Source organism: Peromyscus maniculatus, chromosome X (assembly GCF_049852395.1).
Source record: "Peromyscus maniculatus bairdii isolate BWxNUB_F1_BW_parent chromosome X, HU_Pman_BW_mat_3.1, whole genome shotgun sequence".
Taxonomy (NCBI): Eukaryota; Metazoa; Chordata; class Mammalia; order Rodentia; family Cricetidae; genus Peromyscus; species Peromyscus maniculatus.
The window spans coordinates 94,042,321-94,055,956 of NC_134875.1; the positions used below are offsets into that span (position 1 = coordinate 94,042,321).

At 35.7% G+C, this 13,636-nt stretch overlaps 1 pseudogene; it reads right to left on the minus strand.

The window, feature by feature from the left end:
- Window positions 1–2,089: 2,089 nt before the first annotated feature.
- LOC107402840 (fructose-bisphosphate aldolase A pseudogene) overlaps window positions 2,090–13,636 on the minus strand; it is a 37,574-nt pseudogene continuing 26,027 nt past the window's right edge.

Consider the following 13,636-nt stretch of genomic DNA (forward strand, 5'->3'; position numbering starts at 1 on the left):
CACGGAGAGTCTGGATTGTGTTGTCTTTGGGATTTTTAAGTGGAGAAAGACATTTGATTGTAAAAACTGTTGATTAAAGCATATATATATATATATATATATATATATATATATATATATATATATATATATTGTATCTGGACTTCAAAGTTTATGTCTAAGGTCCTGCTTTTTTTTTTCCACAGAAGATGAGAACATGTGGATTGCTTATAGGCTAATATGGTTTGATCAAGGAAGACCCCCTGAGAGGCCCAGATGATCCAACATCCAAAAACAGCTTCAAGGCAACTGGCACAGAGAATATAGCATTATAGACTACTACAGTCAGGACTTACCATAATCTTTAATTTTCTCAGGATGCCCACTAGATCACCAGTGCCATCGTCTAGCAGGAAGTTGTATGAGGAGCTATTCCCCAATTCCCCAGATATTGTTTATGAATGATTATTTTTATTTAAAGCAGGTTGACTCTCTTTCTAAAGAATAAAAGGGGAAACAGTCTCTTTATAGAGAAGAAAAGGTGATAGTATAGATATGACAGGATGAAAGGGTAGAGTAATGAACCGACTTTTAAAGAGCAGAAATTTGTTTAAAAATGTTTTACATTGCTATGGATATTAGTTTATTGATACAAATTTAGAGTTGATTTTGTTATAATATATTTCTACTCTCATTTAAGGTATTATGTTTATGTAACTCATTTAAATTGTCATAGATATATAAGAAATACAGATTAATAATTAGTCTTCTATGATAGTCAAACTTATAGTCATGTTAAGTTTTCTAGGTATACATAGATATAATTCAATTAGGTAAGTAATCTTCAAACACTTCAAAGACCTACAGAATATGGCATTTAAAATGTTTTTAAAATTTAGACTTTCTGGACAGTGAGACAGGTCTGCTCCTGGCAGCACCAATCTACTTCAGAGAAGATAATGGGCATTGAAAAAACTCATTATGGAGTTTGCCTTCTTTGTGGCAAAAGTTAGCCACTGGGCAAAAAAGTGCCCTGTGTTGACTGATGACAATATGCTGTATAAACTGGATATGCAGGACCCATAGGAAGATGACCACTGAACTGTGCAATACAAAATGATTCTTCAGGTTACTGCTTCACAGAGGAGACAGCCAAGCATTCTATAGGACACAGGGAAAAGTGAATAAAAAACTCTAGGCCTATAGGCTGAAGATGGATGCCCAATGTTAGAGGAAATTTTGGTGACTGTCCAGGCAGGCAGCTGTCTCTGTCATTTTCAGATTTTGGGAAGTTGCTTAAAATACATTTCCTGTTTACTTAGGTAATATTTTATCCTTCTGAGGTCTTTGATATAGTTGAAGACTAGATAGTTATAATTTTCCTTGGTTATGATAAAAGATAAATTAGGTATGAAACTTTAGACTTATAAATATAGGATAGATGATAAAATTTTTCTTTAATTTTTACAAAACACAAATAGACTAGATATTGTAACTGTAATTCTTGCTTGATAACTGGTCTATTATATGTGATTTTACTATGTTAAAATTAAAACCTTCCTTTTTGATTAGACAGAAAAGAAGTGCTGTGGAATGTCATTCTGTATGCTGTGAATATGTGTTGCTCTGATTGGTTGATAAATAAAATGCTGATTGGCCAGGAGACAGGTAGGATATATAGGCCGGGCAAGCAGACAAGGAGAATTCTGGGAAGAGGAGGGATGAGTCAGGAGATGTCAGTCAAACACAGAGGAAGCAAGATGACAAGGCAGAACTGAGAAAAGGCACCAAGCCATGTGGCTATACATAGATAAGAATTATGGGTTAATTGAAGTATAATAGCTAGTCAATAATAAGCCCTAGCTAATGGCTGCTTGTAATTAATATAAGCCTCTCTGTGTTTATTTGGGTCTGAGCAGCTATGGACAGGGCAGGATACAGGAAAATTCCAACTACAAGGTTTTACATTTTCTTTCTTTTTCCCCATAGACAACACCACACACAGTCACAAGGGTAGTATAAGAGTGATGGGAAAGATCCTGAAGGCCCCCTCTTCAATATCAAGAGGGTAGGCCCTGATGTCAATGGGGCAGCCTTAGATCACCTTTGCTTAGTAGGCAGGGTTAGAGATGAAGAGAGATTCACTGGCTCCGGCTCCACAGTGACCACTTGGGGTATACTTTCCTTGACAAGCGAGGCTGTTGGCCAGGGCTCACTTGATGTACTCCTCCTGGGCAGCCTTCAGGTTTTCATTCTTCCCACCCCAGACCTTCAGAGCAGAAGCCTGCAAGGCTCCGCCATAAGAGAAATGCAAGGCCCATGGTTTCAGCAGCAGGCACTTGATGATAGCATTGAGGTTGATGGACACCTCTTTCTCACTCTGTCCTCTAGACAGTAAATTGACAGCAGAGAACACTGTGCAACGAAGTGCTGTGACAGTTGCCATGGCAATCTCCTCATTGGAAAATTTCAGGGTATAGGCATGGCCTGGGGTAACCATGTTGGGCTTCAGCAATGTGTCTTCCAGACAGACATGATGGTCACTCAGAGCCTTGTAGACAGCAGCCAGTACCTTCTCAGTTACATACTGACAGTGCTTTAAGTCATGGTCCCTGTCAGGGAAGATTTCAGGCTCCATAATGGGTACAATGCCATTCTGCTGGCAAATGCTGGCATAACAGGCCAGAAAATTGGCATTTTTCATGATAGCAAGGGCTGAGGGAGTATGTTCCCCAATCTTTAGCACACAACACCACTTAGCAAAGTCAGCTCCATCCTTCATATACTGGGCACAGTTTTTAGACAGCCCATACAGCCCTTGGGCGGTGGTCTCGCTATTGGTTCCTGCCAGGGGCACCACGCCTTTATCTACCTTAATGCCCACAACACTGCCCTTGGACTTGATAACTTGGGTGAAGGGACAGTGTTTTGTGGAAGAGGATCACCACCCCAAAATGCAGAAATTCACAAGGTCAGCGGCAGTCAGCAGCAGCTGACAGTAGAAGTGTCTGTTCTCTTCGGTGTTCTCAGTGCCCGTGGACTGCAGCCACTTGGCAATGCTTCTGGTAGACTCATCTGCAGCCAGGATGCGCTTGCCTGGAGCCACAATTCTATGAGCGAGGTCAGCCAGCTCCTTCTTCTGCTCCTGGGTCAGTGCTGGGTATGGGTAGCCATGGTGCTAGTCTTAGCACGTTCCTGGCACAGGAGGGGGTGGATCTGCTGAGTATGGTGGTGGGTAAGTGAAAGGACTGAGGAGCAAATGCAGCTAGAGTCACCAGAACCCTGTTCTTCAGTGAGTTCCAAAAGAACGCAGCCTATTCAGCTGAGGGGAGTTGGGGGGGGGGCTTTGCATTTTCTTCTGTTATACATCACTACAGACTGCTCTTTGGAACAGAAGGTAAATGAATAGCAAATAAATTTTTATCTACACATTATAGTATTTCTCTTGTCCATTGAGTTATTTGGGTTCCTTCCTATTTCTTTTACAAAATTGGGTGTATGCTTCATTGATTTAGGAAGTTCTCATCTATAGATCCTTTCACTTTTCCTTTAAACATGCATTAAAGTCAAATAGGTCCTGAAGAGTCTTTCATCTACATGACAGTTATTATTTGTTCCTGTTATCTCAAGCCAATCAAATTGTCATCTTTGCATTAAGAGTTGAGTTTTGCTCAGAACTCTTTACACCCCTACTTGTAAGTTCAATAAAAGTTGGAAAAGCTATGAAATGACTTGACTGCTGAATCTCAGCCAAGAAAGCCAATTAATCTGATTATGACCCATGGAAAGTTACAAAGACCGAGATAAATACATTGGACTAGTTAATATAATGAACCTCTCAAGATACAAGATAAATGATTGCAACAATTAGATAGATTTTATTTTCTGTCTTTTCAAGCCAACTGCTTTTATAACCTAATAACATATCCTACTGATGAGAATATTTTCTGTATGGAAAAATATTCTTCTGTTGGAAGAGAAAAGGTCACATCCAGTTTAGAAAAATCATTTTGAAAGCTTTGGTATTTATTTGTTCTGAGAAATGATTCTTCAGTGTACACCGGGAGCTACCTGTCAATAGGTGCCCTTGTATTCTATTTAACAACAGGCTTCCATTGTTTATATACCTGATTGAGGGAATAAAGGATTCATACTTGAGGGGCCTACATAGAGTACATAATATAGATATAGCAGAATGAGTAATAGTGTCTACCAGAAAGTTCTTCCCTGGCTATTGTGCATGCGTGTGTGTGTGTGTGTGTGTGTGTGTGTGTGTGTACTTTGTTTTGTTTGTTTGCTTGTTTGTTTTTTGAGATAGGGTTTCTCTCTGTAGCTGTAACTATTCTAGAACTCACTCTTCAGACCAGGCTGGCCTTGAACTCACAGAGATATGCCTGCCTCTGCCTCTCCAGTGCTGAGATTTAAGGCATGTGCCACCACTGCCCATTTTTAACACTATATTTACATTTTTTACTGGGGCTGATAGATGATATAAAAGAAAGATATTTTCAATCTATTATTGTTGTTCTTGTTATTGTTGTAGATGCTGTTATTACCCTGTGATAAGAAAGATGGTTTTGTTTGCCTAATATTCCATTCATTTTCATTTTCTTTTAACATTCATCCTAATGGCTGTGGGGCCCTGCACTACATTTTTAACCTTCTCACAGTTTGTAGAGCTGAAATAGACTTCTAATAATGAAATACACGGTTTTCCTTTCAAATTGCCCCATAAAACATGTACCTACTTCTTGAACATTCATTTTACTTATACTTAAGAATTAAATATTACCTAATTTGAAGTTATATTTCTTTGTTGCATCTCATACTCATTTGAAGATAATAAGGCCACTCAAGGTAATGATAAAAACAATGATTTTAATAGTCTTATTCCTTTACTATAACATACAAGCCAAAACATTGAGGCATTGTGTGGAAGGGCTAGGGATATAGCTCAATACTAGAACACTTGCATCGAATGTAAAGTTCCAGATTCTCCCTCCCATGCCCCCACCACACCTGCCAAATAATCACATTAGAGAAAACATGGAATGCTAAAAATTATGGATTAGGAAAGATATCAAACCGACAATGAAGCCTTTCTTTCCCACATAACATTTTAATGTTTGAATTACTACTAAACAAATGAAATGTTTATTGTAATTCTTTAGTTCTAGCCTTTCTGTTGAGGACTCAGATAAAGTTAAGATAGCTGCTTTAGGAAACAGGAGGAAGAAAAACTTTAATTGTTAGGAGGAATCCACTCAGCCTGGCACCAGAAATTTGATATCACTTCAAAGTTCTTCCAGCAGTGATTTACATCTGAATAACATGTCTTCTGACCCACAGGTTCTCCAACTTTCCAAAACAATGTGGGTAGCTCTGGCTCACATGTTCCAACATATGAAACTAGAGGGACATTTCATATTCAAATGATGACACTATAGAATAAAAGGAATCAATCTATTAAATTCTCACCCAAATCTTGATTCTTTATAAAAAAAATTGTTTTAGTAACTGAATAAATGCCTATTTCTCATTTGAAAAAATGTTATATTCAAAAGTATAAGATAAATATTTACAGTTTTGTGGAAACATAAGATACAATTAATGCATTGTACATGTTATAGTTTTAATAGAGCATACTTATAGAAAAAGAAAGATTTGTTAAGTATTACAAATTCAAAGTTATACAAATAAACATAATTATATTTTTGAAAATATTGATCAATCTGCAGTGGAACAAATTTTTGATTTTCAAAGAAGGGAGTAGAATAATTGAGAAAATAGAAAATTAATTAATGTAATGCCATTGTCTATTATTAGGAAATAGCTTGTATGTATACACATTAACTATAACACATATTATAAAGATACAATAATTTCTGATATAATGATATTTTATATAATATTTAAATAATTCTTTTTATGCACACTGATATCTGTGCTGCCATAAAAATTAAACAAAGCTTAGATTGATTAAATAAATTTAGATTCTCTCAAATCTAAAGTTGCCTAAGTTTTTCAGGTAATTCAAAGACAAGTCAGTTTAGAAGTCGTGTGTTGCCATAAAATGCTGATCTCAAATGGATACTGGTGATTGTTTCCCCAACTGCCTTTCCCTGTTGGATAGGAAAAGGGAACCAATTGATTTTCTCTTGGCTTTGCTACTTGATAATGATTGAAAATAGGTGGGAAGCTAATGAAGTTACAGATGCTTTCAGCTTGTCATTCTAAGTACACACTGAAGGGACTGAACAGCTCAGAGGAACACATCCTGCATCTGTAATGGCTAGTCTCTTGAAAAGTATATAAACACTTGATTAGTTATGAGGCACCAATTGACCTTTCTTTACACTCATTGAGCATTAAACAACATTAATTACAAACTTCTGAAAAGCATCTGTTTAGTATATTCCATCTTTTCATTATATCTCAGGAACTATGGTAATTGAGTTGAATAACATGTCCAGAGAAATCAATGCATCAGTTTAACATGAGAAAGGAAAGTAGATGAACAGCATAGAATTGAGAGGCAATAATCTTAATTCATGTGTTTATGGAGGTTTGGTGTTTGATTAAAAATTAAGTTATCAGTAGAAAAATATATGTTCACTTAAAAGATGAGCTAATCTGATATTACCTTGCAGAAAATAAAGTATATTGATGTAGTTTTATGTATTCTATAATTCATAAAAGCAGATTTATGAAAGAATTACATTTTTAAAGAAAATTAAAATGTTAAAAGGACAACTATTAGGATCTTGAATACGGAATAACTTCTTTAAACAAGATATAAGTTTTAAAACAAGGAAAATCAAAATTTGGTTTATATGTAAAATGACAACATTCATTCATAATTCAAATGAAAGATTATAGGATAATTCTTTCAAAATATTTACTTAATCTCTGTCATAACTTGCATTGGAAGTAAGTTTTTTGTTAATCTGGAATCTTGTATACCTATATCAAATATGGTAGATTTAACTCAATATAACTTCTTAAACATATTACCGAGTTTAGAAAATATAATGTATGGCTAGTGAATGATATAACTATAGTAAAAATAAACAATACACAGAAAGTCCTAATATTATTTCAATATAGTCTATGCTACAACTTCACGTAAGAACACACTATTTCATACAACTGTATACAAAATAATGACATGTGAAATAATCAACTAAATTCACAGCTATACTGTAGCATTTAATTTAAGTAGAACAGATATATAAAAATGGATAGATAGAAAAAATATGTTGAATTGGAGAGTGCTGGAAGTGTAAGGGGCAGAAAAAATAAATGAATTTAATAGTAAAGATGCCCATGAAAGACATAACTGATAGAATGAATATGTTTTTAAATGGGGATTTATTCAATTGGCTTAGACTATACTGAGGGAAAGTCTGAGAACCCAGTAGCTAGCTGCTCAGTTCACCAGGCTAGATGCCTCAACAGTACCAATCTGGTGCTGAAGGCCTGTAGGATCCCTGTGTAGTCACTGTTCTTCAGTCATTAGAACATTAAAGTAGCTGGGTTCTATGTCAGTGAAGGACAACAGTAGTAACAGCACCAATAGAACAGATGTATTCAACAGCAAGGAAAAAGGTGAGCAGACCAAAGCTCTAAGGCCTCCTTATATATGAGCTGAGTGCAGAAAGTGCTGCTCTCTGTGATGGAGGGTCCACCCTCTTTAGTCCTTCCATTAAGTACCTTCAAAAATTGGGCCAGTTGAGTCCTAGTTGATTCAATAAACTTAACAATCAAGATTAACCATCACAATTAGGTTTCTAGAGAAAAAATGTCATGGAGAAGATATTAGACTTGAAATTTCTAGAAAATGAAAAAAAAATAAGCCATAAAGATAGCTAGAAGCTCATTCCAGGCATACTGTGCAAGGCCCTGAATTAAGAATAAAATATACTGACATACTCAGGGGAAAAAAAGAGGAAGCACTTCTGGCAGAGAGCAAAGTGAGTCAGAGAATAATTGTTATGTGTGCCGTTAACTATTAGAAAAAAACTCTCTTTTAAAGTCTCTCAACTGCTGAGCCTTGTTTCCAGCTTGGATTCTGTTCTTTTAATCAAATTGTATTTTTATGATAGTTACAATACAGTTAATGTGGGTGAGTTCTAGCTCATTGGTTCTTCACCCCATTTGTTACCCCAGCTCATAGATTCTAGATGTAATAAATCTCTATTTTTTCCATCACAGCTCTCTCAGCAACATTTTTTATTTGTCTTTTGATCATCCTATTATAATTAATTTCTAAGGAACAATATGTCTGTCTCTTATTTTCTGTTAGTTTGTAGTTAACACAATTCAAAGCCCTTAGATCTCTTTAAATAATATGAAGAAATAAAATTGTCATTTTATATAATATACCAGTATTTCAAAAATAGGTACACACTGAATTTAGTTCTCTTAAATGAGATTGTTTAGCCACAGATTCCTTGTTCTCCCTCCTCCTACCCCCCTCCCCGCCACCTTCTACCAGCCCACCCCCCCATTCCCATCTCCTCCAAGGAAAAGACTCCCCTGAGGATTGAGTTCCACCTGGTAGATTCAGTCCAGGAAGGTCCAGTCCCCTCCTCCCAGGCCAAGCCAAGCGTCCCTGCATAAGCCCCAGGTTTCAAACAGCCAACTCATGTACTGAGTACAGGACCTGGTCCCACTACCTAGTTGCCTCCCAAACAGATCAAGCCAATCAACTGTCTCACCTATTCAGAGGGTCTGATCCAGTTGGAGGCCCCTCAGCCTTTGGTTCATAGTTCATGTGTTTCAATTCGTTTGGCTATTTGCCCCTGTGCTTTATCCAACCTTGGTTTCAACAATTCTTGCTCATATAAACCCTCCTCTTTCTCGCCAATTGGACTCCTGGAGTTTCACCTGGGGCCTGGCCATGGATCTCTGCACTGCTTCTGATATGTAAAATTAAATTAAATTATAAAATACAAAAAAGAACACTATTTTGTTTACCTATGGAAAAAAAGAAATGTCTTGAGCATGGCTTTAAGAAGCACATTTCATTGTCAAGTTCACTGGCTTTGATAATTATTTTGTGGGTTTAAAGTCCACCGTGTCTTAGGCAGGCTCCTTAATTTAACTAAAGTTCAGTTTCATTAATTATAAACTGGATTATAGTGGGAATTAAATGAAATTATTTGTTTTTCAAAAAAATGAGATTGTTTACTCCAATAAGCCATTAATTATGTATGGTTGTATCAGGTACATTAAAGATAAAAGTTAAAGATCATGTCGGTAATTGCTATTGTAGAATCAGTTTATAGAAAATCATACCTGGTCATGACATTGATTTTATTACTGAATTAAACATTGTTTTTTCCCATATGCTTCTAGAAACACATATTTTGTGATTGAGAAAAAGATGTCTACCCCAGAGTATCATTTGAAAATACATTTCTTACTGCTTCTCAAGCTGTATTTGTTTGAATCTCATATGATTTTGATAGGAAGTAATATTATGTTAGGCTTAAGTTGGTAAACGACAAATAAAAGAGAAAATTTTAACACTACATAAATAATAGGGTTGATTAAAGAAAAAATCAGAACATTTAGAACAGAAAACCACTCATTCTAAAGTGAATACATAAAACAATAACTACCAAATCATATTTCTCAATTTGAACCAACTTGATGTTATTTCCCCTCTATGACTTTTGTTAGTTTTCTCTTTTATTCACATTTTGTTATCTCATATGTTTCTTTCATCTAAGGATTTTTATAATACTAATTAAAACAATTTCTCTGGAAAACCAGCTAGATTTCTCACTACTCAGAAGATGGGCTATATTTAGAAATACCTACATGCATATCCAGATATACATTTTAAGTAGTCTTTCTGGTCACTTCCAAAGGCTCAAAATGTATCTCTTCCCCTTTTCTAAAGATCCATAGGATTGTGCCACTGTGTTACACTATTGTTCCACTGTGATCCACTTGTTTGTTTATGACTGCATCACACAGATAAGATTCCCAGCCTACTTAAATCCCAGAAATAGTGAGATGGCATACTGTTTTGCCAAGTAGAAGATGATGAACATGTTGACTGTAGTGTTAGGTGGTCATTTATCCTTTCTGCTGCTTCACCAAAAATTTGCACATGAGTCAAGAAATGTTCTGGGAAAACAGAGTTTCTCTAAAGAGAGTAGAAACCCTTCTAGCTGAACTGAGAGAAGAATTCTTATAGAAAAATCAAGTGCTTCACACTATCCTCAGTACATGTATAAGAAGAGAGTACAATCTGAGTGTGGCATATTGGGTAGCTTTTAACATTTTCCTCCTTTCAGGTTAAATTTCTTTCATGTGATATAAAATTACCTCTCAGAAATGAAGCAAAAAAGATTTTCCATTCCATCCTCTTTGACCAAACCAGTGTGGAAATGCCAATTGTCAGTATTTGCTGTAATAAGGATCTTATATTGCCATTTACTCTTTTTTTTTCTTCCATCATTCATCTTTAGAAGAGTGTTACAACTTCATCTTGACTTTCAGAATTATAGATGTTTGAATCATTGTTGAACCTGCTGTTGTACTCTGTGTAGAGCCACAACAGCCAACTCAGATATCCACAAGAAATATATGTTAAAAGCAATTGAAATTTGAATGTTAAGTTGACTAACAAATTTCAGTTTTGTGAATGGATCTGAAGGTCACATTCCAGGTCTGGGTCACAAGTGGAGAGCCCTGAGACTTTTTTACTTAACATTTTCACTATACCCTTTTGACCTGAATTTTAATTACATACTTACAATCAGCTGCAAGGGACTGTCTTTTTTTTTATACCGGGAGGTCATCTGCCTGTTCTTTTGTTTAGGCTTTGGGTAAAGTGAATGACCTTCAACATTTATGTCATTCAATTATAATTAAATAAAGGAGTTGATTTTTTAAATTAGTAAAAAATATAAATTCACAATTTTAAGGAGGAAAGGTGTACGAATTAGAAATTGAAAATGGCTACACTCAACAAAATTTAAATGAATAAAGAATACAGTGTAAATACAAGGAAGTTATTTGTGAATATATAATGCATAATATATATGTACACATACATATATATGTTTCTTTAGTAATTGAGATGAGGAAGTTATGAATGTTGACTGTCTAAATACAGATAGTATATATATAACATTTAAATATTAAAATAATATATGAAAATAAATCTTTATAGTAAAACTGAAATATAAGTGTTTTGAAAAAAAGCTAATTTATTTAGTGTAGTTTGCCTCAGAGTCTTAGTTTAGTTATTACATTAGTAGGAATTTGTCTTAAAGGCATAATCACTGTTACTCATATGCACAACACTGAAAATTTGAAAATACTACAAATAGTTGATAGAAGAAAACCAGTAAAATAAATTTTTCATCCATTTAATTATTATCAGAAGGCACTAATAATGAGTTGTAAAAATTGATATTTTGTAAGCTATCATTCCAGTTTTTTAATCAGTGCATTACCACATATTATCTGTGAAGGGAGAAGCAAATTACTTATTCTTTAAAAGTTTAGTTTTTTTATTTTAAATCAAAGATAGTATTATTCATCTCCTATTATTATGATGCAGACTACTGACTTTTGTTTGAGACAGGGTCTCTCAGTGTAGCAGTTCTAGCTGTCCTGGAACTTGTCCTGTAGATCAAGCTGGCCTCAAACTCAGAGAGATCTGCCTGCATCTACCTTGCAAATGCTATGGTTAAAGGCGTGCACCACCACTACGCAGCAGATTACTGACATTTACTTATCATTTATATTCAATTGGACCTGGCCTTTATTGTATTATGACCATCATTATCATTATGTGGCTGGTAACAATATAATACTTGTGTCTTAAAATATGTGCAGAATCTATGTTATAAATCAGTGATATTACTATTTTTGTGGAAATTTATAATAATATTCTTAGAAGAATGAAGCTAAGATAGATAGTAATTGGCCACTATTTTTATATTGTATCTGCTTATTATCTATTGATAAAATATTTCGGTTTCCCAAAATAACAATATATTTCTTTCACTGTCAGTATAAATATAATTTGTTAATAAACAAAAGGATTACACAGAGTGCAGTCTAGGAAATCCATGTTAAGGCATATGCATTGCCATGAAATGGGTCAAAATAATCTATATTTAAGATTATTTAAAACAATAGAATAACCTATCAGTGAAGCCACAAGTCTCCAATAGACAGTTTGAAACTTATAGTCACACAGAAAACACTGGTTACCCAGTGAGTCACAAGACAAGACAAAACAAAGTACATAAATTTGTGAAATGGATTTGTAAGGAAAAGGGTGGTTGGCAGGGGATGGAGGGAAATAGGAGATGATCAGGGTCAGAGCAACAGGAATGTATTTACATACATACATGAAATTATCAAAGAACAAATTTAATTAAGGTTTTAAACACAACAGAAAAGTCTTCTAAGAGAAGATTCAAGGGCGCTGGAGAGATTTCTCTGTGGTTAATACCCTATACTGCACTTGCAGAGGATCTGAGTCTTGTTCCCAGGACTCATATTAGGGAGTCCATAACCACTGAGAACTCAAGCTCCGAATAATCTGATGCCTTCTAGCCTTTGAAGGTATCCACAACAAATGAAAATACCACCAATAGTCATATATGCATACACATAATTAAAAATGAAAATAAATCTTAAGAAAGAGAAGATTCTAAAAAGCCAGCTCATGCACCAAGTCCCAGTTTAGGAGGTCCCATTCCCACTACCTGGGGACCTCCTAAACAGTTCAAGCTAATCAACTGTCTCACCTATCTAGAGGCCCTGATCCATTTCCATGGGGGCTCTTCAGCTATTGGTTCACAGTTCATGTGTTTCCACTAGTTTGGCTATTTGTTCTGGTGCTTTTTCCAATCATGGTCTCAGTATCTTTTACTCATATAATCCCTCCTCTCTCTCACTGATTGGACTTCCAGAGCTCCACCTGGGGCTTGGACATGGGTCTCTGCATTTGTTTCCATCAGTCACTGGATGAGAGATCATGACAGATAGGGTGTTCAGCCATCCAATCACCAGAGTAGGTCAGCTCAGGCACAAGGGTCTATGCTGAGACACTGTGCTCAGCCTTGATGTAGGGAGGAGGGGACTGGACCTGCCTCAACTGAATCTACCAGGCTGGGCTGACTCCCCAGGGGAGACCTTGCTTTGGAGGAGATGGGAATGGGGGTGGATTGGGGAAGAAGGCTGGATGGTGGGAGGAGGGAGGATGGGGAAATCGTGGCTTATATGTAAAATTAAATTAATTATAAAATAAAAATATTTTTTAAAAAGAAAGAGAAGGTTCATGAAACAAAGACTTGTATTGTCTACAAAGATTATATATGGGTTTACAGTTCTACATAGCCTTGGGAAAGAAAATTAACAAAACAAAACAGAAAAATCTAAACTTAAAATTCCAAGGGAACTTGTGAAATAGAAAACCAAATTTTCTAAAGAAAATTATGATTTAAAAGAAACTTGATAACAGCTAGGTTATTTGGTAGGCTGGTCACCAGAGTAGACCGGTCCAGGCACCCTCTGGACCACTGCCAGCAGACCAAAGTGGGGTCAACCTTGTGGATTCCTGAGAACCTCCCCAGCACCCTGCTCCTCCTATCCCCATGATGTCCTCATCTATCATAGT